This window comes from Arachis stenosperma, chromosome 4 (assembly GCF_014773155.1).
Source record: "Arachis stenosperma cultivar V10309 chromosome 4, arast.V10309.gnm1.PFL2, whole genome shotgun sequence".
Lineage (NCBI taxonomy): Eukaryota > Viridiplantae > Streptophyta > Magnoliopsida > Fabales > Fabaceae > Arachis > Arachis stenosperma.
Window position 1 is genome coordinate 71,225,943 of NC_080380.1, and position 26,614 is coordinate 71,252,556.

A 26,614-nucleotide genomic window follows, 5' to 3' on the forward strand; every position below is an offset into this window, starting at 1 on the left:
GACGCGCGGATTGGAAAAACAGAAGTGATGCGGAGGCATGGACGACACGCCCGCATGGAAAAGAAAAACGCCGAATGACGCGTCCGCGTGAATGACGCGTCTGCGTGACGTGCGCGATCTGCAGAATTACAAAAGTTGCTGGCAGAGATTCTGGGCCAGATTTCAACCCAGTTATCGGCCCAGAAACACAGATTAAAGTCAGGGAACATGTAGAGACTCATGATGTTTTCATAATTCACTTTTCATAGTTTTAGATGCAGTTTTTAGGGAGAGAGGCTCTCTCCGCTCTCTTAGGATTAGGATTAGGATTAGAATTTATTTTAGGATTAGGATTTCTTTTCACTTCAGGATTATTTCATCTTCATATCAGGTTCAATGTTCCTTTTATTTGTTTCCTCAATTTAGTTTATGGATTCCTATGTTTAACTCAACTTCTTTATTTGGCTACAACTGCCCATGTTACTTTTGATACTTTTATTAATTCAATTTGAGGTATTTCAGATCTAAGATTCTAATTTAGCTTTTTATATTATTGGCTTTAATTGATTAACCAGAAGCTCTTGAGTTATCAACTATTCATGATTGATTATTATGTCAGCTAATTAACTAAAATTTCACTAACTCTAGTCTTTCCTTAGGATTTGACTAGGACTTGGGAATTCTAACCAATTGGTTTACTGGACGTTTCCTTGCTTATGCAAAGGTTAACTAGGTGGGATTAACTTCCATTCTTATAGGAGTAACTAGGATAGGACTTCCGAATTTTCATATCTTGCCAAGAGTTTATTTTATAGTTAATTATTTATTTTATTTGTCGTTTAATTTACTTGTTCCTCACTTTCAAAACCCCAATTTACAAAACCCATACCCAATAATAAGAACATACCTCCCTGCAATTCCTTGAGAAGACGACCCGAGGTTTAAATACTTTGGTTATCAATTTATTTAGGAGTTTGTTACTTGTGACAACCAAAACGTTTGTAAGAAAGGTTGATTGCTTGGTTTAGTAACTATACTTACAACGAGAGTTTACTATAACCTCTAAACCATCAATCTTCAGTTCTTCAAAATGGCGTCGTTGCCAGGGAATTGCAAACGTGTGCCTTGTTATTGGTTATTGTAAATATTTTTCAAAAAAAAAATTTCTTTTACTTGTTTATTTGTTTTCTCTCTTCCCTCTTATTTCTGATAGCTATTATGAATTCTCACCCCTCTCGCTTTGAGTTTGGTTCTAATTTTGTTGCAAGGAATGTAAGCTATAACAGGACTATGCATAAAGGTCTAAGCAATCAAAGATGGATGGAGCCACAAGGATCTGATCACCCCTTTAGGCAACAACATCCTCCTAGATATCATAGACAAAGACCATTTTACAATGCATGCCCAACTGATAGATTTGGTGGACTGCCTTATAGCTACCAACAAGCCCCACCCTATGTTCACAAGCTTCTTTTCACCATTCGCCACTACATGATCCTTATCCACCCCAAACCTCTATGGAAAGCAAACTTGCCTATATCACTAGTCTCACATCTACTCTTCAAGCACTTATATCCTGCTTGGGCCAACCCTCTACACCCGATATTCAACCCTCAAGCTCCACTGCACTTCCATCTCAACCACATAATGATCCACCCATCCCATCACCACCATCCATGGAAAAGCACCCACATCCATCAACCCAAGAGCAACATGATCCCAATGATACTATTGACATGGAACAAGAGAGAAAGGATCATCTTCGCGAATCCATACTTCATAAGGAGCTAGAGGAGGCATTAAAGGTAAAGGTAGTAGAGACCTTTGCAGATGAAGAAGTAGTTGAAGGGAGTTATCATAGAAAAGAAGCCATCAAGGAGGATTTTGTACTTGAAGGTGAAGAAATGATTGAATAGGAAATCATTAAGGATGAATACGATTTCATACTTAAATACCTGGATCAAGCAAGAAATCGATTACCTTTTCGACGTTCGGACATTCAACAGACTCCCATGGCTTCATGTGGAGAATCTAATGAAGAACGCATTACGAAGAAGACACTAGAGACTCCAGTGGACATCATAGAGCATAACTTCGTACTGAAACAAGTAGAGGACGCTGTCATTGTAAAAGAAGAAGAGTTGGTTGAAGATTTAGGAGATGCTAAACCTCCGCAAAAATCCAGAGTTGTGGGGAATTCTGTCGAAGACGTTACAATTGATGCTAAGGAGGATAGTGCACAGCCTCCAATGCAAGTATCTTATGAAGAACTGGACGGAGTAACCCAAGACACATGTTTTCTTGATGATGATAGTCACTAGTCAAGTCCTCCTAGTAATGAACTTGCATCCGCAAGTGAATTCTTAGAGACAGAAGAATCTTCCCCAAGTGAATACGAAGATGATGCAGAGGTCGACTTTTCTCAACCTCCTAATTATGACTCAAGTGATGAGGAAGATATGGAAGACTTTGACCAGGACATGGCTGGAATGGAAAAAGTTTGCAAAGAAGTGGAGAAATTTACAGAAGACCACAAGGGAGTAGAGCTTGCAGAACCACTAGAAACACCTATCCCAAGGCCATTACCACCCAACACAGACTTCAAGTGGGTAAAATCCTTAGCTCTTATCTTTACTTTTCCATTTGAATATGGTTTACTTGAGACAGATGGCCAGCTTAGAGCTCTTTGCGACTTTGAGAGCAAAAGGGAAATGACTCGCACTCAGCGCAGGTATGCAAGACTCAATGAGGCTTCGCACTTCAATTTAAGGTGCAAGGATTGGTGCCAAACTCAATTGAAAGGATCTCGGAAGCTGTTTGGTCACTATAGTAAGAATTCAGACTACTCACCACCCGGCTGGAAAAATGTGGATCGAGACAAAGACGGGTATAGAAGAAAAATTTGGGATCCTGGAGTCTGTTCTGACATTCAACACCCCGGGAGCCTGGAAACCTGTTTGAAGCTGCTCAGAAGCTTTACATACCTAGTTTGGGATCCTGGAGGCTGTTGGAATTCCAAACCTTGGTGGAGATTCCTGGATCAGTACAAGCATAAGCCACCATGACAGGAAGCTCATCAAATGTCCAACTTAAGGACTTTAACTAAAAGTGCTAGGTGGGAGACAACCCACCATGGTATGATCGTTCTCTTTTCAGCTTTAATTTTAGTCTGTTTTTGAATTTTTATTGAACCTGCAATTTTTGCATGACATTCATTGCATTTTGCATTCTGCATAAAAAAAAATCACGCATGCGACGCGTCCGCGTCACAAGTGCATTGGGAAGATAGCAAATTAAACAGAGAGTCACGCGAAAGCGTGGCTGGAGGCGTGCCTTTGGCACAAAATTGATCCACGCGACCACGTCGCTGACGCATCCGCGTCATGTAGGAAAAATGCATCCCACGCGTCCGCGTCACCCATGCGAACGCGCGCCTCAAAATCGACGTAAAAAGGGTGTATGGCTGAGAGTTGAGCTAGAATTGGGCTCGACTCGTGCTAAAAGCGCAAGCCTTGCCATGCCTACGAGTGCCCCACGCGCCCGCGCCGTTTTCAAATTCAGACCATCCACGCGATCGCGTCCACCACGCGACCGCGTCACCCTAAGTTTTGGCCAATTGAGTTTCAAACAGAAAGTTGCACGAGTGCGCGGTTGCCCTCGCGCCACTAGCACAAACCATGTCACGCGTCCGCGTGACTGACGCTCCCGCGTCACCTCACTTATGTGCTTCCCGCGCAAACGCGTGCCTCACGCGTCCGTGTCGCCTGCGCCGCACAACCTATCCTAATTTGCCAAATATGTTATCTTTTTCTTCCCCAAATCCTTACTTTTCTATTCTTCTTCTTTATTTTATGTTTTCTTCTTCCTTTCTCTTTCTTTTTACTTTCATTGCATATGTTTTCTTTTTCTTTCTTTTTCTTTTTAATTGGTGTTGGAAATTTATTTGGGTCATTATGGATTATTGCAAAATTGTTTGGAAATTATCTTTTAATTTTTAAAGAGTTGCTTGCATGTTCAATTTATTATTTTCATTAGATTATTTACCATGCATGCTAAGTGTTTGTGAAAATGCCCGTATGACATTATGCACTGTTTTTCAGTATCTTTTATCCTACTACTCTGAATGCCTGCTTTTCACGAAACCCTTTTTCATATCATATTCCTTATATATAATTGTCATTACAAACATGTTGTTAGTTTGAACGACTTGGTAATCTAACTTGGACATTGAATGCTTGATCTATGCTACTCATGCCTTTGCCAGCATGCCAATCAACATCTTGCATTTAATTGTTATTACATGCACTTGCTATATTTTCATTGATGAACTTTTCACATGTAGTCATGACCATGTGGTAACGTCATTCCTCTTTATTGTGCATTGATTACCACCTTTTCCGCTCTCTTCCTTGCTCTAACCCTTAGCTTTCAAAGCTACTTTCTTTTTCCCTTTTTCAGGATGGGCACCAAGAAGGGTAGAGAGAAAGCTACTTCCAAACCACCGGCAAGGAAAAGAACCAAAAGAGCCCCAGCTGAGGAACCACAACCCCCATCCACCTGCACATCTCAGCATGCACCGAGGACGGTGTAATCTTTAAGTGTGGGGAGGTCGATACCGATCTCCACGGGTTAGTTAGTCCCTTCTCAACACCAATGTTAATTTGTTAATTATTGCATTTGCATGTTTGTTTGATTTTATGCATTTAGCGACTACTTGGTTGAAGTAATATTTTCTTTTTCAAGAAATTTTTATAGTATTTCACTAATTTAAATTGAAATTTTTTTTGTAAAATTTGTTTGAAGTTGTATTTGGAACATGGTTTTTAAGCCAAAGAACACACATCCCGTGAGATTTTGAGCTTATTTATATGGTTACATTATTTAACTATGATATTTTATTCTTGTGTGTTTTCTTCTCTATAATTGCAATCTTTGCTTTGTTCCATTCTATATGTCCATTATTCAGTGTATTTATATGCCTACATATGATTGAGGCCATTGTTTAAATTCCTCACTTATTCCAAATTGGCCTACCTTTTACATCACCCTTGTTAGCCCCCTTGAGCTTTTTAAATCCCCTCTTGTTCTATAACCACATTACTAGCCTTAAGCAGAAAAACAAATTAAAAATCCCAAGTGAATCTTTGGTTAGCTTAAGAAAGAAATTATGCATCAACTAAGTGTAGGAAAACTGTGGGAACATGGGTTAATAAGGGAATGTATCATGTTTCTAATTTATTTGAATATTGGGAATTTGAAAACCTACTCATGAAAAACCAAAATAGAAAAGTAATAGAAAATCCATGTGCATTGATAAGTTATGTTTGCTTTTATGATCCAAAAAAAGAAATATTCAATAAATAAGTAAACAAATAAGGGAACAGAATTACCCCAATGTCAAGTTGAAAGATCAATGCACATGTGATAAAAATAAAGAAATATAAAAAATTTGGTACATGAGTATGAGAATCATACAAAAGTGGGAATTATGGGAGGCTAAGTATAATTTTAAAATTAGTATAGAGTATGTATTTGTTAGGTGAGATCTTAGACTACTCAAGAATTCACTTTACTAGCTCACTTAGCCTTATATATACCCTTACCTTCACCTTAGCCCCATTACAACCTTGGAAAAGACCTCATGATGTTTGCATTGGTACATTAAATATTGTTGATTGGTTAGGTAAAGAACAAAATTTAGAAAAAATGAATAGGGAAGAGTAGAGTGATTTACCCTATACACTAGAGAGACTAGAGTTCGATATACACTACCAGTAAGGGTTCAATGCTTGATTCTATGTTCCCTGCTTTCATGAGCTATCTTCTTACAAGTTTACTTGTTTTCACTGTATGATTTGAATTAGTGGAATTTGATTCATATTTGTCTTGAAAGATTTATTTACTTTTTCACCAAGTAGGTAGAATCATCTTTGCATGTAGTTGCATTCACATTCATAGGTTGCATTGCATAAGTCTTGTCTTTTCCTACTCATTTATTTGGTCTCCTTGAGTTTAGCATGAGGACATGCTAATGTTTAAGTGTGGGGAGGATGATAAACCACTATTTTATGGTTTACAATGTGTTTAATTGTGTGGTTTATCATGGTCTTTACCCATTTATTCATATAATTAGCATGCATTTATATTTCCTTCCTAAAATTATTACATGATTGGAAACATGCTTCTTTGGTCTTAATTTAGCTAATCTTAATCCTCTCTTATTACCATTAGATGCCTTGATATGTGTGTTAAGTGTTTCAGGCTTTATAGGGCATGAATGAGCGAGAGATTGGGAAGGAAGCTTGCAAAAATGGAAGAAACACAAGAAATTGAGGAGATGACCAGCGAGAGGTGACGCCTACGCGTCAGCGACGCGACCGCGCGGAAGAAAGGAATTCGCAGTGACGCGGCCGCATGAATGACGCGGACGCGCGGATTGGAAAAACAGAAGCGACGCGGAGGCATGGACGACGCGCCCGCATGGAAAAGAAAAATGCCGAATGACGCGTCCGCGTGACGTGCGCGATCTACAGAATTACAAAAGTCCCTGGCAGAGATTTTGGGCCGGATTTCAACCCAATTTTCGGCCCAGAAACACAGATTAAAGTCAGGGAACATGCAGAGACTCATGATGTTTTTATAATTCACTTTTCATAGTTTTAGATGTAGTTTTTAGGGAGAGAGGCTCTCTCCTCTCTCTTAGGATTAGGATTAGGAGTAGAATTTATTTTAGGATTAGAATTTCTTTTCACTTCAGGATTATTTCATCTTCACATCAAGTTCAATGTTCCTTTTATTTGTTTTTCTCAATTTAGTTTATGGATTCCTATGTTTAACTCAACTTCTTTATTTGGCTACAACTGCCCATGTTACTTTTGATACTTTTATTAATTCAATTTGAGGTATTTCAGATCTAAGATTCTAATTTAGCTTTTTATATTATTGGCTTTAATTGATTAACTGGAAGCTCTTGAGTTATCAACTATTCATGATCGATTGTTATGTCGGCTAATTAACTGAAATTTCACTAACTCTAGTCTTTTCTTAGGATTTGGCTAAGACTTGGGAATTCTAACCAATTGGTTTACTGGACTTTCCCTTGCTTACGGAAAGGTAAACTAGGTGGGATTAACTTCTATTCTTATAGGAGTAACTAGGATAGGACTTCCGAATTTTCATATCTTGCCAAGAGTTTATTTTATAGTTAATTATTTATTTTATTTGTCATTTAATTTACTTGTTCCTCACTTTCAAAACCCCAATTTACAAAATCCATACCCAATAATAAGAACATACCTCCCTGCAATTCCTTGAGAAGACGACCCGAGGTTTAAATACCTGATCAGTGATGGAGGCACTTATTTCTGTAATAAACAGCTTGACTTTGCTTTGATCCGATATGGAATTAACCACAAAGTGGCAACTCCATATCACCCACAGACAAATGGGCAGGATGAAGTCTCTAATAGAGAAGTGAAACAAATCATGTAATGGATTGTAAAGACCCGTAGAAGGAATTGGACAAGAAGTCTGGATGATGCTCTGTGGGCATACAGAACTGCATTCAAGACTCCTATAGGAACCTCTCCATACCAGCTTGTGTATGGAAAAGCCTATCATCTTCCAGTGGAACTGGAACATAAGGCCTACTGGTCAACCAGGTTCCTAAACCTTGATGCTAAAGTACCTGGAGAGAAGAGATTACTCCAGTTGAAGGAGCTAGAGGAGTTCAGACTCAATGATTTCGAAAATGCTAAAATTTACAAGGAGAAAGTAAAAAGGTAGCATGACAGAAAGCTGTCATCTAGAGTCTTTGAGCCAGGATAGAAGGTTCTGCTATTTAACTCTAGGCTCAGATTGTACCCTGGGAAACTGAAATCCCAGTGGAAAGGACCATATGTGATTACAAGTGTGTCACCATATGGATATGTAGGGCTTCAAGATATTGACTCTGACAAAAAGTTTATTGTTAATGGGCAGAGAGTCAAACATTATCTTGAAGGCAATGTTGAGCAAGAATGCTCAAAGCTGAGACTAGATTAAAGCTCAGTAAAGTCCAGCTAAAGATGGTAAAGAATCGCTTGCTGGGAGGCAACCCAGCCATTAGCATAAATTAGATGTTTATAACAATTATATGAGTCATCTTATTTTGTTATTCATGTTTGTCAATACATTTCAGTAAATAATTCAGAAAAATGAAGGTTCAGAACATAAAGCAGAGGAATCACAGAGAAAACAGAGCTCACTGGCGTAAAAACGCTAGTAAAGAGGCATTTTGGGCGTTAAACGCCAGAATGGGCACCGTTCTGGGAGTTTAACGCCAGAATGGGCACCATTCTGGGCGTTTAACGCCGGTAAAGGTAGCATTCTGAGCGTTAAACGCTAGAATGGGCAGCATTCTGGGCGTTTAACACTAGAATGAGCAGCGTCCTGGGCGTTCAGAAAAATGTCCAGTGACAAAGGATTTCTGGTGTTTAACGCCAGGCAGGGTACCTCGCTGGGTGTTAAATGCCCAGATTCGCCAGCGGATGGGCGTTAAACGCCAGAATGGACACCATTCTGGGCGTTTAATGCCAGAACAGCAGGGGGAGGGGAATTTCGCTCCCAATTCAATTTTTTTTCAAATTTTCTTGCTTTAATTCATAATTTTCTACATAAAAATATTACAAATCTTCATCTTTCAATACCCATTTCAAAAATTATTAATCTTATAAAATTCTTCTTAATTCCTCTTCAATTCTTTTTCAAAAACATTTTTAAATCTCATTTATCTTTCCAATATCTTTCCAAATCTTTTTAAATCAACCATATTATCTTTTATTTTTTTAGATGCAGACCATTACTTCAAAATTGTGGGCAGAAGATCAGTGATCTCGGAAGTTAAATTTGATCTGAAAGAAAAAGAATATCCGGAGATCCAAGAATATATTCGAAACAGAGGCTGGGAAGTCCTAGCTAATCTTGAGGCACTTGTGGGAAGAAACATGGTCCACGAATTCTATGCAAATCTGTGGCTGACAGATAAGCAAAGATTAGAGGGAACTGCCTTCCACACCTTTTGGACTATGGTCAGAGGGAAGATTATTTACTTCCACCTTGATAAAGTGAGAGAAGTCCTTAAACTTCCTCAACTACAAGATGATCCAGAATCCTTTAATAGGAGAATGGCTAAAGATAAAAAGTTGGATCAAGTTCTAGAGGATATATGCCTCCTTGGAACCAAGTGGATAACCAACACAAAAGGTGTCCCAAACCAACTAAAGAGAGGAGATCTCAAACCAGTTGCTAAGGGCTGGCTGGATTTGATTAGGCGTTCTATTCTTCCTACCAGTAACCGCTCTGAAGTCACTGTCAAGAGGGCAGTGATGATTCACTATATTATGATGGGAAAAGAGGTGGAGGTTCATCAGCTAATTCCTTGTGAAATTTACATATTTGCACACAAGGAATCCACTGAATCCAAGTTGGCTTACCCAAGCTTGATCAGTCTGTTATGTAAAGATGCTGGGGTGAACATAGGCGTGGATGAGTATATCCCAATTGAATGCCAAATCACTAAAAAGGTAATGGATGGACCTCAAATTCAAGACAACCTCAGCAAGAGAAGGGCGCATGAACTCCTTCCAGAAATTCCTCAATTTGACTATTGGGCCCGCTTAGAAGCATCTGTCACCAAGCTGCAAGAAGCTATGGATCAAATCAAAGAAGAGCAGCAGAATCAGAACAGCATGCTTTGCAAATTACTCAAGGAACAGGAGCAGCAAGGGCGTAAGCTACAGGAACTGAAGCGCCAGAGGCTATCCCTTGAAGTGCCATGCGTCCTACAGATTGAAGGAGCACCTATCTCCCAAAATCAAGGTTGTTGAGTCCTAACTCTGTGATAACTTCTGTTATTAGGGACCTGGTACACGAAATCGTGAGTTCACACTTTTCTCACAACTCCGTGCAGCTAACTAACAAGTGCATTGGGTCGTCCAAGTAATACCTTACGTGAGTAAGGGTCGATCCCACGGAGATTGTCGGCTTGAAGCAAGCTATGGTCATCTTGTAAATCTCAGTCAGGCGGATTGAAATGGTTATGAGGTTTTGATGATAAAAAAACGAAATAAAACATAAAATAGGATAGAGATACTTATTCAATTCATTGGTGGGAATTTCAGATAAGCGTATGGAGATACTTTGTTCCCTCTGAGCCTCTGCTTTCCTATTGTCCTCATCCAATCATACGTACTCCTTTCCATGGCAAGCTGTATGTTGGTGGATCACCGTTGTCAATGGCTACCATACGTCCTCTTAGTGAAAACATATCCGCTACGGTTTCCCGCATGGCTAATGGTGCACGAAATTGTGATCATCAATGGTGCCATCAACATGGTACGCTCAATTACAATGTCAACTCTTTATCACAACTTCGCACAACTAACCAGCAAGTGCACTGGGTCATCCAAGTAATAAACCTTACGCGAGTAAGGGTCGATCCCACAGAGATTGTTGGTATGAAGCAAGCTATGGTTGGTGCACGAAATTGCAATCACACTTTTGCAATCCCGCACAACTAACCAGCAAGTGCACTGGGTCGTCCAAGTAATACCTTACGTGAGTAAGGGTCGATCCCACGGAGATTGTCGGCTTGAAGCAAGCTATGGTTATTGACAAACCCCAATTTGAGCGTTTGTCTTGTATTGAATTTAGAGTATTTTGATAACCTTTTGTCACATTTAGCCTATAAATTAGCATGGTTTTGTTATCTCTCCCTTATTTGTGCTTAAGTGTAAAAACATGCTTTTTAAGCCTTATCTTGATGAATTCTAGTTTCTCTTTGATTCCATAAGATGCCTTGATGTATTTGCTAGTAATCTCAGGTTGAAATAGGCTAGGCATGGATCAAAGGAAGCAAGGAAGAAAGCATGCAAGTGGAGAGAAGCACAAAAAGCCAAAGAATTGATCTCGGCCAAGCACGCGTACGCGCACAAGGCGCTCGCGCGCACATCGCAGAATTAGCCAGGGACGCGCACGCGTACCGTGCGCGCACGCGTCGTAGCCCGCACGTGATTCTTTTATTACAACACGTGCCTGGCGATTTTGGAAGGTTTTAGCAACCAACTTTGGCGCCAAAATGCATATAAGAGCCAAGGATTGAAGGGGATTAACACACATTCACATCCATAGACTAATTCTAGATCATTAGATAGATAGTTTTAGCTAGAAGTAGTTTCTAGAGAGAGAAGCTCTCACTTCTCTCTAGAATTAGGATTAGGTTTAGGTTAATCTCTCCACTTAGATCTAGGTTTAATTCATGCTTTGATTTACTTTTCCCTTATCAATTCTTACTCTTCTCTTCTCTCTCTCTAGTTATGTACTTTAATTCTTGCAATTCTTCATTTTGTTGTGGATCTAGTGTTATTCTTTTGTTTTCTTTCAATAATGCAATTTGAGGTAATTCATGATAATTGTGAGTTCCTTGATTGTTGTTGTTAATTCTTTGTATTCAATTGTTGTTAGAATTCTTTCTTGTTGTGATTTACTATACTTTCCTTTTGTGCCTTCCAAGTGTTTGATGAAATGCTTGGAAGAATGTTAGACTAGAATTTTATGTTCTTGGCTTGAGAAGGTAACTTAGGATTTCTTGAGTCACTAGTGTCCAATTGATTGCTAGTTGATAGCCATTAACTCTAGCCTTCATTAATCCAATTAGTGGAAAGCTAGGACTTATGGACTAGGATTGATATAACTCACTTGACTTTCCTTTGTAAATTGATTTAAGGATGACTAAGTGGGATTAATCCTTGCAACTACCATACTTGTGGCTAGTGATAATGATGAAGACCCTTGATAACCAAATCTTGCCAAGACCATTTTGTTAATAAATTTTTCTTACCATTTACTATTCATGTTTCTCATCTAAAACCCCAAAATAACTCACAACCAATAACAAGACACTTTATTGTAAATCCTAGGGAGAACGACCCGAGGTTTAAATACTTCGGTTTATAGATTTTAGGGGTTTGTACTTGCGACAAACAAATTTTTGTACGAAAGGATTAGCGATTGGTTTAGAGACTGTACTTTACAACGAGATTTTATTTGAGAAATTCTAAACCGTCAAAAATCCAATCGTCAGTTATCTTGTAACTCTTAGTCAGGATATCAAAGATTATCAGGATTGATTGTAAAAAGGCAAAAGAACATAAAACAGGTACTTGAATTGCAGTGATGGAGAATAGGTTGAGGTTTTGGAGATGCTCTGTCTTCTGAACCTCTGCTTTCCTACTGTCTTCTTCTTTAAACACGCAAGGCTCCTTCCATGGCAAGCTGTATGTAGGGTTTCACCGTTGTCAATGGCTACCTCCCATCCTCTCAGTGGAAATGTTCAACGCACCCTGTCACGGCACGGCTATCTAGCTGTCGGTTCTCGATCATGTCGGAATAAAATCCAGTGATTCTTTTGCGTCTGTCACTAACGCCCCACAATCGCGAGTTTGAAGCTCGTCACAGTCATTCACTCATTGAATCCTACTCAGAATACCACAGACAAGGTTTAGACCTTCCGGATTCTCTTGAATGCTGCCATCAATTCTAGCTTATACCACGAAGATTCTGATTAAGGAATCCAAGAGATATCTACTCAATCTAAGGTAGAACGGAGGTGGTTGTCAGGCACGCATTCATAGTTGAGAATATGATGAGTGTCACGGGTCATCACATTCATCCGGGTTAAGAACAAGTGATATCTTAGAACGGAAGCAAGCATGATTGAATAAGAAACAGTAGTAATTGCATTAATCCATCAAGACACAACAGAGCTCCTCACCCCCAACCATGGGGTTTAGAGACTCATGCTGTAGAAGATACAATGAGAAATGTGTAAAGTGTCATGAGGTACAGATACAATGTCAAAAGATCCTATTAATAGTGAACTAGTAACCTAGGGTTTACAGAAATGAGTAAATGACAGAAAAATCCACTTCCGGGCCCACTTGGTGTGTGCTTGGGCTGAGCATTGAAGCATTTTCATGTAGAGGCTCTTTCTGGAGTTAAACGCCAGCTTTTATGCCAGTTTGGGCGTTTAACTCCAATTTCTATGCCAGTTCCAACGTTAAACGCTAGGAATTCTGAAGCTGATTTGCAACGCCGGTTTGGGCCATCAAATCTCGGGCAAAGTATGGACTATTATATATTGCTGGAAAGCCCAGGATGTCTACTTTCCAACGCCGTTGAGAGCGCGATAATTGGGTTTCTGTAGCTCCAGAAAATCCACTTCGAGTGCAGGGAGGTCAGAATCCAACAGCATCTGCAATCCTTTTCAGCCTCTAAATCAGATTTTTGCTCAGATCCCTCAATTTCAGCCAGAAAATACCTGAAATCACAGAAAAACACACAAACTCATAGTAAAGTCCAGAAAAGTGAATTTTAACTAAAAACTAATAAAAATATACTAAAAATAACTAAATCATACTAAAAACATACTAAAAACAATGCCAAAAAGCGTATAAATTATCCGCTCATCAATGGTCATCTTGTAAATCTCAGTCAGGCAGATTCAAATGGTTATGAATGATTTATGAATAAATCATAAAATAAAGATAGAGATACTTATGTAATTCATTGGTGAGAATTTTAGATAAGCGTATGGAGATGCTTTGTCCCTTCCGTCTCTCTGCTTTCCTACTGTCTTCATCCAATCCTTCTTACTCCTTTCCATGGCAAGCTGTATGTTGGGCATCACCGTTGTCAGTGGCTACAGTCCTGTCCTCTCAGTGAAAATGTTCAACGCGCTCTGTCACAGCACGGCTAATCATCTGTCGGTTCTCAATCAGGTTGGAATAGAATCCAGTGATTCTTTTGCGTCTGTCACTAACGCCCAGCCTTCAGGAGTTTGAAGCTCGTCATAGTCATTCAATCCTTGAATCCTACTCAAAATACCATAGAAAAGGTTTAGACCTTCCGGATTCTTCTGAATGCCGCCATCAATTCTAGCTTATACCACGAAGATTCTGATTAAGGAATCCAAGAGATAAACATTCAAGCCTTGTTTGCTTGTAGAACGGAAGTGGTTGTCAGGCACGCGTTCATAAGTGAGAATGATGATGAGCGTCACATAATCATCACATTCATCAAGTTCTTGAGTGCAAATGAATATCTTAGAACAAGAATAAGCCGAATTGAATAAAAGAACAATAGTAATTGCATTGATACTCGAGGTACAGCAGAGCTCCACACCTTAATCTATGGTGTGTAGAAACTCCACCATTGAAAATACATAAGAACATGGTCTAGGCATGGCCGTGAGGCCAGCCCCCATAATCTAAGAACTAGACATCCAAAGATGATCAAATGATCTAAAGTGATCTAGAGATGTCAAATACAATAGCAAAAGGTCCTATTTGTAGAGAACTAGTAGCTTAGGGTTTACAAAGATGAGTAAATGACATAAAAATGCACTTCCGGGCCCACTTGGTGTGTGTTTGGGCTGAGCATTGAAACTTCTATGTGTAGAGACTTTTCTTGGAGTTAAACGCCAGCTTCTGTGCCAGTTTGGGCGTTTAACTCCCATTCTTGTGCCAGTTCCGGCGTTTTACACCAGAATTCTTGAGCTGAATTGAAACGCCTGTTTGGGCCATCAAATCTCGAGCAAAGTATGGACTATTATACATTGCTGGAAAGCCCAGGATGTCTACTTTCCAACGCAATTGAGAACGTGCCAATTGGGCTTCTGTAGCTCCATAAAATTCACTTAAAGTGCAGGGAGGTCAGAATCCAACAGCATCTGCAGTTCTTTTCAGCCTCTGAATCAGATTTTTGCTCAGGTCCCTCAATTTCAGCCAGAAAGTACCTGAAATCACTGAAAAACACACAAACTCATAGTAAAGTCCAGAAAAGTGAATTTTAACTAAAAACTAATAAAAATATAATAAAAACTAACTAAAACATACTAAAAACATACTAAAAACAATGCCAAAAAGCGTATAAATTATCCGCTCATCACAACACCAAACTTAAATTGTTGCTTGTCCCCAAGCAACTAAAAATTAAATGAGATAAAAAGAAGAGAATATACAATGAATTCCAAAAACATCTATGAGAATTAGTATTAATTAGATGAGCGGGGCTTTTTGCTTTTTGCCTCTGAACAGTTTTGGCATCTCACTTTATCCTTTGAAATTCAAAATGATTGGCTTCTATAGGAACTCAAAATCCAGATAGTGTTATTGATTCTCCTAGTTAAGTATGATGATTGTTGAACACAGCTACTTTATGAGTCTTGGCCGTGGCCCAAAGCACTCTGTCTTCTAGTATTACCACCGGATACATACATGCCACAGACACATAACTGGGTGAACCTTTTCAGATTGTGACTCAGCTTTGCTAGAGTCCCCAATTAGAGGTGTCCAGGGTTCTTAAGCACACTCTTTGTTTGCCTTGGATCACGACTTTATTTTTACCCTTGCCTTTTGGTTTAAAGGGTTGTTGGCTTTTTCTGCTTGCTTTCTCTCTCTTTTTTTTCGCACGTAATCTCTCTTTTTTTGTATTCACTGCTTTTTCTTGCTTCAAGAATCATTTTTATGATTTTTCAGATCCTCAGTAACATGTCTCCTTTTTCATCATTCTTTCAAGAGCCAATTATTCATGAACAACAAATTCAAAAGACATATGCACTGTTCAAGCATACATTCAGAAGTCAAAGTATTGCCACCACATCAAAATAATTAATCTATTATAAAATTCAAAATTCATGCAACTCTTCTCTTTTTCAATTAAGAACATTTTTCATTTAAGAAAGGTGATGGATTCATAGGACATTCATAACTTTAAGGCATAGACCCTAAGACACTAATGATCATAAGACACAAACATAGATAAACATAAGCATAAAAATTCGAAAAACAGAAAAATAAAGAACAAAGAAATTAAAGAACGGGTCCACCTTAGTGATGGCGGCTTGTTCTTCCTTTTGAAGATCTTATGGAGTGCTTGAGCTCCTCAATATCTCTTCCTTGCCTTTGTTGCTCCTCTCTCATGATTCTTTGATCTTCTCTAATTTCATGGAGGAGGATGGAATGTTCTTGGTGCTCCACCCTTAGTTGTCCCATGTTGGAACTCAATTCTCCTAGGGAGGTGTTGATTTGCTCCCAATAGTTTTGTGGAGGAAAGTGCATCCCTTGAGGCATCTCAGGGATTTCATGATGAGTGGGGTCTCTTGTTTGCTCCATCCTTTTCTTAGTGATGGGCTTGTCCTCATCAATGAGGATGTCTCCCTCTATGTTAACTCCAATTGAATTACAGAGGTGACAAATGAGATGAGGGAAGGCTAACCTTGCCAAGTTAGAGGACTTGTCCGCCACCTTATAAAGTTCTTGGGATATAACCTCATGAACTTCTACTTCCTCTCCAATCATGATGCTATGAATCATGATAGCCCGGTCTATAGTAACTTCGGACCGGTTGCTAGTGGGAATGATTGAGCGTTGGATAAACTCCAACCATCCCCTAGCCACGGGCTTGAGGTCATGCCTTCTCAGTTGAACCGGCTTCCCTCTTGAATCTCTCTTCCATTGAGCGCCCTCTTCACAAATGTCTATGAGGACTTGGTCCAACCTTTGATCAAAGTTGACACTTCTAGTGTAAGGGTGTTCATCTCCTTGCATCATGGGCAAGTTGAATGCCAACCTTACATTTTCCGGACTAAAATCTAAGCATCTCCCCCGAACCATTGTAAGCCAATTCTTTGGATCCGGGTTCACACTTTGATCATGGTTCTTGGTGATCCATGCATTGGCATAGAACTCTTGAACCATTAAGAATCCGACTTGTTGAATGGGGTTGGTAAGGACTTCCCAACCTCTTCTTTGGATCTCATGTCGGATCTCCGGATATTCACTCTTTTTGAGTTTGAAAGGGACCTCGGGGATCACCTTCTTCATGGCCACAACTTCATAGAAGTGGTCTTGATGCATCCTTGAGATGAATCTCTCCATCTCCCATGACTCGGAGGTGGAAGCTTTTGCCTTCCCTTTCCTCTTTCTAGAGGTTTCTCCGGCTATAGGTGCCATAAATGGTTATGGAAAAACAAAAAGCAATGCTTTTACCACACCAAACTTAGAAGGTTTGCTCGTCCTCGAGCAAAAAAAAGAAAGAAGAGAGTAGAAGAAGAAGAAATAGAGGAGATGGAGGGGGCTTTGTGGTTTGGCCAAGGGAGAGAAGTAGTGTTTAGGTTGTGTGAAAATGAGGGGGTGAAGATGGGTTTATATAGGGGTGGAGAGAGGGGTAGGGTTCGGTCATGTATGGGTGGGTTTGGGAGGGAAAGTGGTTTGAATTTGAATGGTGAGGTAGGTGGGATTTTATGAAGGATGGATGTGAGTGGTGGGGTAGGTGGGGATCCTGTGGGGTCCACAGATCCTGAGGTGTCAAGGATAATTCATCCCTGCACCAAGTGGCGAGCAAAAATGCTCCTTCTGCCAATCCTGGCATTAATCGCCGGGCTGGTGCCTATTTCTGGCGTTTAACGCCAGCTTTTTGTCCATTCCTGGCATTAAACGCCAGTCTGGTGCCCCTTTCTGGCGTTAAACGCCCAAAATGGTGCCAAACTGGGCGTTAAACGCCCATTTTGCTGTCTTCACTGGCGTTTAAAGGCCAGCAAGTTTTCCTCCAGGGTGTGCTATTTTTCTTTCTGTTTTTTATTCTGTTTTTACTTTTTCAATTGATTTTGTGACTTCACATGATCATCAACCTATAGAAAACATAAAATAACAAGGGAGAATAGATAAATATAACATTGGGTTGCCTCCCAACAAGCGCTTCTTTAATGTCAGTAGCTTGACAGTGGGCTCTCATGGAGCCTCACAGATACTCAGAGCAATGTTGGAACCTCCCAACACCAAACTTAGAGTTTGAATGTGGGGGTTCAACACCAAACTTAGAAGGTGGATGTGGCCTCCCAACACCAAACTTAAGTTTGACTGTGGGGGCTCTGTTTGAATCTGTTTTGAGAGAAGCTCTTCATGCTTCCTCTCCATGGTAACAGAGGGATATCCTTGAGCCTTAAACACAAAGGATTCTTCATTCACTTGAATGATCAATTCTCCTCTGTCAACATCAATTACAGCCTTTGCTGTGGCTAGGAAGGGTCTGCCAAGGATGATGGATTCATCCATGCACTTCCCAGTCTCTAGGACTATGAAATCAGCAGGGATGTAATGGTCTTCAACCTTTACCAGAACATCCTCTACAAGTCCATAAGCTTGTTTTCTTGAATTGTCTGCCATCTCTAGTGAGATTCTTGCAGCTTGTACCTCAAAGATCCCTAACTTCTCCATTACAGAGAGAGGCATGAGGTTTATGCTTGACCCTAGGTCACACAGGGCATTCTCAAAGGTCATGGTTCCTATGGTACAAGGTATTGAAAACTTCCCAGGGTCCTGTCTCTTTTGAGGTAATCTCTGCCTAGTCAAGTCATCCAGTTCTTTGGTGAGCAAAGGGGGTTCATCCTCCCAAGTCTCATTACCAAATAACTTGTCATTTAGCTTCATGATTGCTCCAAGGTACTTAGCAACTTGCTCTTTAGTGACATCTTCGTCCTCTTCAGAGGAAAAATACTCATTAGAGCTCATGAATGGCAGAAGTAAATCTAATGGAATCTCTATGGTCTCATTATGAGCCTCAGATTCCCATGGTTCCTCATTAAGGAACTCATTGGAGGCCAGTGGACGTCCATTAAGGTCTTCCTTAGTGGCGATCACTGCCTCTTCCTCCTCTCCAAGTTCGGCCATGTGGGTCATGTTAATGGCCTTACATTCTCCTTTTGGTTTCTCTTCTGTATTGCTTGGAAGAGTACTAGGAGGGAGTTCATTAACTTTCTTACTCAGCTGACCCACTTGTGCCTCCAAGTTTCTAATGGAGGACCTTGTTTCAGTCATGAAACTTTGAGTGGTTTTGATTAGATCAGAGACCATAGTTGTTAAGTCAGAGTGGCTCTGCTTAGAATTTTTTGTCTGTTGCTGAGAAGATGATGGAAAAGGCTTGCCATTGCTAAACCTGTTTCTTCCACCATTATTGTTGTTGAGACCTTGTTGAGGTCTTTGTTGATCCTTTCATGAGAGATTTGGATGATTTCTCCATGAAGGATTATAGGTGTTTTCATAGGGTTCTCCCATGTAATTCACCTCTTCCATTGAAGGGATCTCATGATCATAAGCTTCTTCTTCAGATGAAGCGTCCTTAGTACTGCCTGGTGCAGCTTGCATTCCAGACAGACTTTGAGAAATCATATTGACTTGCTGAGTAAATATTTTGTTTTGAGCCAATATGGCATTCAGAGTATCAATCTCAAGAACTCCTTTCTTCTGATTTGTCCCATTGTTCACAGGATTCCTTTCAGAAGTGTACATGAATTGGTTATTTGCAACCATTTTAATGAGTTCTTGAGCTTCTGTAGGCGTCTTCTTCAGATGAAGAGATCCTCCAGCAGAGCTGTCCAATGACATCTTGGACAGTTCAGACAGACCATCATAGAAGATACCTATGATGCTCCATTTAGAAAGCATGTCAGAAGGACACTTTCTGATCAATTGTTTGTATCTTTCCCAAGCTTCATAGAGGGATTCACCTTCCTTCTGTTTGAAGGTTTGGACTTCCACTCTAAGCTTACTCAATTTTTGAGGTGGAATGAACTTTGCCAAGAAGGCATTGACTAGCTTTTTCCAAGAGTTCAGGCTTTCTTTAGGTTGTGAGTCCAACCATATCCTAGCTCTGTCTCTTACAGCAAAAGGGAATAGCATAAGTCTGTAGACCTCAGGGTCAACCCCATTGGTCTTGACAGTGTCATAGATTTGCAAGAATTCAGCTAAAAACTGATGAGGATCTTCCAATGGAAGTCCATGGAACTTGCAATTCTGTTGCATTAGAGAAACTAATTGAGGCTTAAGCTCAAAGTTGTTTGCTCCAATGGCAGGGATAGAGATGCTTCTCCCATAGAAGTCGGGGGTAGGTGCAGTAAAGTCACCCAGCACCTTCCTTGCATTGTTGGCATTGTTGTTGTTTTTGACTGCCATGTCTTCTTCTTGTTTGAAGATTTCTGTTAGGTCCTCTACAGAGAGTTGTGCTTTAGCTTCTCTTAGCTTACGCTTCAAGGTCCTTTCAGGTTCAGGGTCAACCTCAACAAGAATGCTTTTGTCTTTGTTCCTTCTCATATGAAAGAGAAGAGAACAAGAAAATATGGAATCCTCTATGTCACAGTATAGAGATTCCTTGAGGTGTCAGAGGAAAAGAAAAATAGAAGGAAGAGGTAGAAGAATTTGAACTTATCAAGAAAGATAGAGTTTAAATTGTGCATTGAGGAGGAGTGTTAGTCCATAAATAGAAGGATGTGAGAAGAGGGGAATAAATTTTCGAAAATTAAAGTAAAATATTTTAAAAGAATTTTTGAAAATTGATTGATGATTTTCGAAAACTAAAGTTGGAAAAGAAATAAAGTGATTTTTGAAAAAGATTTTTTTTTTGAAAGTAGAAATAAAAAAGATATGATTGAAAAATTAATTTAAAAAAATGTGATTAAAAAGATATGATTGAAAAGTTATGGTTTTAAAAAGATATGATTGAGAAGATATGATTTAAAAAAACAATTTAAAAAGATTTGATTTTGAAAATTAATGACTTGGCTAACAAGAAATTTAAAAGATATGATTCAGACATTAAACCTTTCTCAACAGAAAAGGCAACATACTTGAAATATTGAATCAAATCATTAATTGTTAGCAAGTATTTTTGAAAAATGGAAAGAAATTGATTTTGAAAATATATGATTGAAAGATATGATTTGAAAAAGATTTGATTTTGAAAAAAAATTTTGAAAACTAAAAAAAAATTTGGCATTAAAAACAAAATCTTCCCTCTTGTGCCATCCTGGCGTTAAACGCCCAGAATGGTATACATTCTGGTGTTTAACGCCCAAAATGTTACCCTTTTGGGCGTTAAACGCCCAACCCCTGGCTGGCGTTTAAACCCCAGTTTTCCTTCCTCACTAGGTGTTTTGAACGCCCAGCTTTTTCTGTGTAATTCCTCTACTGTATGTTCTGGATCTTCAATTCTCTGTATTATTGACTTGAAAAGACACAAATTAAAAATTTTTTTTGAATTTTTAATGATGAGGAATAATCAAAATGCAACTAAAATCAAATAAACAATGCATGCAAGACACCGAACTTAGAAGTTTGTATACTATTGATACTAACAAATTGAGAATGCATATGAGAAACAACAAAACACTCAAGACAAGAGAATTTAAAGATCAGAGCAAGGAAATCATCAAGAACAACTTGAAGATTAATGAAGACACATGAGTGAATTCGAAAAATGCAAGAAGAAAAGAAACATGCAATTGACACTAAACTTAAAATGAGACACTAGACTCAACAAGAAACATAAAATATTTTTGGTTTTTATGATTTTGTAATTTTTTTTGTTTTTTTTTTTTTTGAAAATTGAGTGAAAAAGAAAATAAGGATATCAAAATTCTTAATGAGAATTCTAGGAATCATGCAATGTTAGTCTAAAGCTTTAGTCTAAAGAAATTAGACATGGCTAGCCAAGCTTCATTAGGACATTACATTCAAGAGCTAAATTGATGAGAATCAATCAGCTTTGGTGATGATAAGAACATCACCTTGAAACACTAGAATTCATTCTTAAAAACTATGAAGAAAAATACCTAAGCTAAGCAACAAGATGAACCGTCAGTTGTCCAAACTCAAACAATCCCCGGCAACGGCGCCAAAAACTTGGTGTTGTTGCCGGATCAAAACTTGGCACTGTTATTGCAGGGAACAAATGCGAAATTGTAGTTAGGACATTTAATTCCCCGGCAACGGCGCCAAAAACTTGGTGCATGAAATTGTGATCATCAATGGCGCCATCAACATGGTACGCTCAATTGCAATCTCAACTCTTTATCACAACTTCGCACAACTAACCAGCAAGTGCACTGGGTCGTCCAAGTAATAAACCTTACGCGAATAAGGGTCGATCCCACGGAAATTGTTGGTATGAAGCAAGCTATGGTCATCTTGTAAATCTCAGTCAGGCAGATTCAAATGGTTATGAATGATTTATGAATAAAGCATAAAATAAAGATAGAGATACTTATGTAATTCATTGGTGAGAATTTCAGATAAGCGTATGGAGATGCTTTGTCCCTTCCGTCTCTCTGCTTTCCTACTGTCTTCATCCAATCCTTCTTACTCCTTTCCATGGCAAGCTGTATGTTAGTCATCACCGTTGTCAGTGGCTACAGTCCCGTCCTCTCAGTGAAAATATTCAACGCGCTCTGTCACAGCACAGCTAATCATCTTTCGGTTCTCAATCAGGTTGGAATAGAATCCAGTGATTCTTTTGCGTCTGTCACTAACGCCCAGCCTTCAGGAGTTTGAAGCTCGTCACAGTCATTCAATCCTTGAATCCTACTCAAAATACCACAGAAAAGGTTTATACCTTCTGGATTCTCTTGAATGCCGCCATCAATTCTAGCTTATACCACGAAGATTCTGATTAAGGAATCCAAGAGATAAACATTCAAGCCTTGTTTGCTTGTAGAACGGAAGTGGTTGTCAGGCACGCGTTCATAAGTGAGAATGATGATGAGCGTCACATAATCATCACATTCATTAAGTTCTTGAGTGTGAATGAATATCTTAGAACAAGAATAAGCCGAATTGAATAGAAGAACAATAGTAATTGCATTGATACTCGAGGTACAGCAGAGCTCCACACCTTAATCTATGGTGTGTAGAAACTCCATCGTTGAAAATACATAAGAACAAGGTCTAGGCATGGCCGTGAGGCCAGCCCCCATAATCTAAAAACTAGACGTCCAAAGATGATCAAAAGATCTAAAGTGATCTAGAGATGTCAAATACAATAGCAAAAGGTCCTATTTGTAGAGAATTAGTAGCTTAGGATTTACAAAGATGAGTAAATGACATAAAAATCCACTTCCGGGCCCACTTGGTGTGTGCTTGGGCTGAGCATTGAAGCTTCTATGTGTAGAGACTTTTCTTGGAATTAAACGCCAGCTTTTGTGCCAGTTTGGGCGTTTAACTCCCATTCTTGTGCCAGTTCCGGCGTTTTACACCAGAATTCTTGAGCTGACTTGGAACGCCTATTTGAGCCATCAAATCTCGGGCAAAGTATGGACTATTATACATTGATGGAAAGCCCAGGATGTCTACATTCCTACGCAATTGAGAGTGCGCCAATTGGGCTTCTGTAGCTCTAGAAAATCCACTTCGAGTGCAGGGAGGTCAGAATCCAACAGCATCTGCAGTCCTTTTCAGCCTTTGAATCAGATTTTTGCTCAGGTCCCTCAATTTCAGCCAGAAAGTACCTGAAATCACAGAAAAATACACAAACTCATAGTAAAGTCCAGAAAAGTGAATTTTAACTAAAAACTAATAAAAATATAATAAAAACTAACTAAAACATACTAAAAACCTACTAAAAACAATGCCAAAAAGCGTATAAATTATCCGCTCATCAGCTAATCAGCTGTCGGTTCTCGATCGTGTCAAAATAAGATCCATTGATCCTTTTTCACACTGTCACTACACCCAACAGTCACGAGTTTGAAGCTCGTCACAGTCATCCCATCCCAGATCCTACTCGGAACACCACAGACAAGGTTTAGACTTTTCGGATCTCAAGAATGCTGCCAATTGATTCTAGCTTATACCACGGAGACTCTAATCCCACGGAATGGAAGGCTCTGTTGTCAGGAGAGGCAATCATGCATCGTGAACCAGGAGGTCAAGAGATACACACTCAAGCTCTCGCAGATAGAACGGAAGTGATTGTCAGGCACGCGTTCATAAGGGAGGATGATGATGAGTATCACGGATCATCACATCCATCATGTTGAAGTACGAGTGAATATCTTAGAATAAGAATAAGTGTGAATTGAATAGAAGAACAATAGTACTTTGCATTCATTCATGAGGAATAGCAGAGCTCCACACCTTAATCTATGAGGTGTAGAAACTCCACCGTTGAAAATACATAAGTGATGAAGGTCCAGGCATGGCCAAATGGCCAGCCTCCAAAACGTGATCAAGAGATCAAAAGTGATCCTAAAGTAGTCTCAAAAATGATCTAAAGATGTGAATACAATAGTAAAAGGTGCTATTTATACTAAACTAGTAAACTAGGTTTACAGAAAATTAGTAACTAAGTGTAGATAGTGTAGAAATCCACTTCGGGACCTACTTGGTGTGTGTTTGGGCTGAGCATTAAAGCTTTCACGTACATAGGCTCTTCTTGAAGTTTAAACGCCAGTTTTGGTGCCAGTTTGGGCGTTTAACTCCAGCTTTGGTGCCAGTTCTGGCGTTTTACGCCAGAAAAGGGTCTCTGGTGGGCGTTTGGACGCCAGTTTGGGCCATCACATCTCGAGCAAAGTATGGACTATTATACATTACTGGAAAGCCCAAGATGTCTACTTTCCAACATAATTGTGAGCGCGCCAATTGGGCTTCTATAGCTCTAGAAAATCCACTTCGAGTGTAGGAAGGTCAGAATCTAACAGCATCTTCAGTCCTTTCTCAGCCTCTGAATCAGATTTTTGCTCAGGTCCTCAATTTCAGCCAGAAAATACCTGAAATCACAGAAAAACACATAAACTCATAGTAAAGTCCAGAAATATGATTTTTTCATAAAAACTAATAAAAATATACTAAAAAGTAACTAAAACATACTAGAAACTATCTAAAAATAATACCAAAAAGCATATAAATTATCCGCTCATCAGGACCTATATTAAGAATTGCATGAGCATTAGTATTAGGATTGCATGATCATTAGTATTAGAATTGCATGAGCATCAGTATTTTTTTTTTCAATTTGGGTATAATTTAATTTTCTTATCATCATTAAACATGAATAAAATAGTAGATTTTTTAGAAGAGCAAGGGTGCAAATATCTCGAGTACATAATAAGAAATATTCAAATTATTTATATGTGGTGGCATTGCTTTAGCTCTCTAAATGAATGCATAAACAGTGCATAATTTTTTTATATACTGAAATTTAAGTAATGTTTTGCTCTTGAAAGAAGGAGGTAAACAGAGAAATGTTATTGATAATCTGAAAAATCATAAAATTGATTCTTGAAGCAAGAAAAAGCAGTAAAAAACACAAAGCTTGCAAAAAAAATAGCAGAAAAAGCCAATAAGCTTTTAAACCAAAAGACAAGGGTAAAAAGGATCCAAGGCTTTGAGCATTAATGGATAGGAGGGTCCAAAGGAATAAAATCCTGGCCTAAGCGGCTGAATCAAGCTGTCCCTAACCATGTGCTTGTGTCATGAAGGTCCAAGTGAGAAACTTGAGACTGAGTGGTTAAAGTTGTGATCCAAAGCAAAAAGAGTGTGCTTAAGAACTCTGGGCACCTCTAACTTGGGACTCTAGCAAAGCTGAGTTACAATCTGAAAAGGTTCACCCAGTTAAGTGTCTGTGGCATTTATGTATCTGGTGGTAATACTGGAAAACAAGATGCTTAGGGTCATGGCCAAGACTCATAAAGTTGTTGTGTTCAAGAATCAACATACTAAACTAGGAGAATCAATAACACTATTTGCATGCTGAGTTCTGAAAGAAGCCAATCATTATGAGTTTCAGGGGATAAAATGAGATGCCAAAACTATTCAGAAGCAAAAAGCTATAAGCCCCGCTCATCTAATTTGAATTTGAGCTTCATTGAAGACTCTGAGATTTTATTGCACCACGATCTTCTTTTTATCCTATTTTATTTGTCTAGTTGCTTGGGGACAAGCAACAGTTTAAGTTTGGTATTGTGATGAGCGGATATTTTATACGCTTTTTGGTAGTGTTTTCATATAGTTTTTAGCATATTTTATTCACTTTTTGTTATATTTTTATTAATTTTTATTCAAAAATCATATTTTTGGACTTCACTATGGGTTTATGTGTTTTTCTGTAACTTCAGGTATTTTTTGGCTGAAATTGAGGGACGTGAGCAAAAATCTAATTCAGAGGCTGAGAAAGGATTGCAGATGCTGTTGGATTCTGACCCTCCTGCACGCGAAGTAAATTTTCTGGAGCTACAGAAGCCCAATTGGCGCGCTCTCAATTGCGTTGGAAAGTAGACATCTTGGGCTTTCCAGCAATGTATAATAGTTTATACTTTTCTTGAGAATTGATGGCCCAAACTGGCGTTAAACGCCAGCCAGAGACCATTTTCTGGCGTAAAACGCCAGAACTGGCACCAAAACTGGAGTTAAACGCCCAAACTGGCACCAAAGCTGGCGTTTAACTCCAAGAGTGGCCTATGCACGTGAAAGCTTTGAAGCTCAGCCCAAACACTCACCAAGTGGACCCCGGAAGTGGATTTCTGCATTATCTGCACTTAGGAACTCATTTTCTGTAAACCTAGGTTACTAGTTTAGTATAAAGTCTACTTTTAGAGATTCATTAAGGGACTTTTGACATTTTTACATTTCATATTATATCTTTAATGGCATGAGTCTCTAAACCCCATAGGTGGGGGTAAGGAGCTCTGCTGTATTTCAATGGATTAATGCAATTACTACTATTTTCTATCCAACTACGCTTGCTTCTATTCTAAGATATTCACTCGTAC

General features: G+C 39.1%; 1 non-coding gene across 1 annotated transcript; it reads left to right on the top strand.

Moving 5' to 3' along the window:
- Positions 1-19,514: 19,514 nt before the first annotated feature.
- Positions 19,515-19,622, top strand: LOC130977325 (small nucleolar RNA R71). Its single transcript, XR_009085022.1, has one exon. It is a non-coding gene; the product is annotated as a small nucleolar RNA R71 (small nucleolar RNA).
- Positions 19,623-26,614: the final 6,992 nt, after the last annotated feature.